Genomic DNA, 1,483 nt, shown 5'->3' on the forward strand with positions numbered 1-1,483 from the left:
AGATTTTTTTGAAGTGGCACCATTTACTTTAAAAAAAAAAGATTTTATTTGTCAGGGAGAGAGAGAGAGCACACAAGCAGGGGGAGCAGCAGGCAGAGGGAGAGAGAGAAACAGGCTTCCCACTGAGCAGGGAGTCCGATGCGGGGCTCGATCCCAGGACCCCAGAATCATGACCTGAACCGAAGGCAGATGCTTAACCGACTGAACCACTCAGGTGTCCCAGCAACATTTACTTTTAGAATTATTTTTTAAATTAAGGTAGAGTTTAGATATAATAAAATGAATAGGTCTTAATGGTTCAGTTAGAAGGGTTTTGATAATTATATACATCCATGAAGGCATCATGCGAAACAAGCTATTGAACATTTCTATCACCCCAGAAAGTACTCTTGTGGCACTTTTATTTATTTATTTATTTATTTATTTATTTATTTATTTATTTATACATATTATTTGTTACTTTATTTTCTATTTTTTTTTATTAACAAGCAAAATAATAATTAAAAAACAACAACACAAGAACAACCACCTTAAAGTTGTTGGAACAGCAATGAGTCAAATTGCTGCTGAAGTTTCTGGATGTACCAGGGTCCATGCTTTCTCATTGCAACGCAGGACCTAGGCATGTGACTGTGCATTTAGATATATATATGACCAAGATTAGTCAGAGAGTTGGAAACCACTGGAGAACAGAAAGAAGGAAGAGCTTTCCATCAGGCAATCCCACAGCGCTCTGTCCTTTGCCTGTGTATCCTCTGTGGTTCCCGTTCCAACTGAGCTTCTGACAATCCCAAATCACTCCCTCCTCTTTTTCAGCTCCTCATTATCTTTAGACTTTCTGGAGATTATTCCATCCAAATCTTTGAGCTCTTTTCTGTAGTTTATCCAGGTTAACCATAGTCTTGGTGTCAGATGACAGGCCTTTGAATGGAACTGAAGAAATCCCAAATCTCGCAGCTTTCTTACTCTCCAAGCTCACAGATACATTGAATCATTCAGCTCTCTTCTGCATTCTCTCCACCTGTGGTATCTCAGAAGTAATTTTTACCACTTTCTTCTCTGCTGTCACATCAACGGTTTTCTCAGAGGGTTCTTCTTCCTCTGTTTTTATCTCCAGTACATCTTCATTTGCTTCCTCTTCAGCATGCTCTTCAAGATATGCCTGGAGCCCGTTGATGAGATCTTGTTTTATTCCCTTGGTCTCCAAACCACGAGCAAGACCTTCCTGTTTTAGTTCAGCAAGCTTCAGCTGATGGAGCTCCACCGTCTCTGCCGCCATCTTGTTACTGCCCCCTGGTCCACCCTCTTGTGGCACTTTTTAAATTAAAACCCACCGAACTGGGGCACCTGGGTGGCTCAGTTGGTAGAGCATCTGTGTCTTGATTTTGGCTCAGGTCCTGATCTCAGGGTTATGGATCAGGCTCCATGTTCAGCAGGGAGTCTGCTCGAGATTCTCTCTCTCTCCCTCTGCCCCTCCACCTGT

The 1,483-nt window shown here is 41.9% G+C and overlaps 1 pseudogene; it reads right to left on the bottom strand.

The window, feature by feature from the left end:
* Positions 1-660: 660 nt before the first annotated feature.
* Positions 661-1,279, bottom strand: LOC118003555 (annotated as a pseudogene).
* Between the last annotated feature and the right edge of the window lie 204 nt (positions 1,280-1,483).

This window comes from Mirounga leonina, unplaced genomic scaffold (assembly GCF_011800145.1).
Source record: "Mirounga leonina isolate KUSES-001 unplaced genomic scaffold, KU_Mleo_1.0 Mir_91, whole genome shotgun sequence".
Classification (NCBI taxonomy): domain Eukaryota; kingdom Metazoa; phylum Chordata; class Mammalia; order Carnivora; family Phocidae; genus Mirounga; species Mirounga leonina.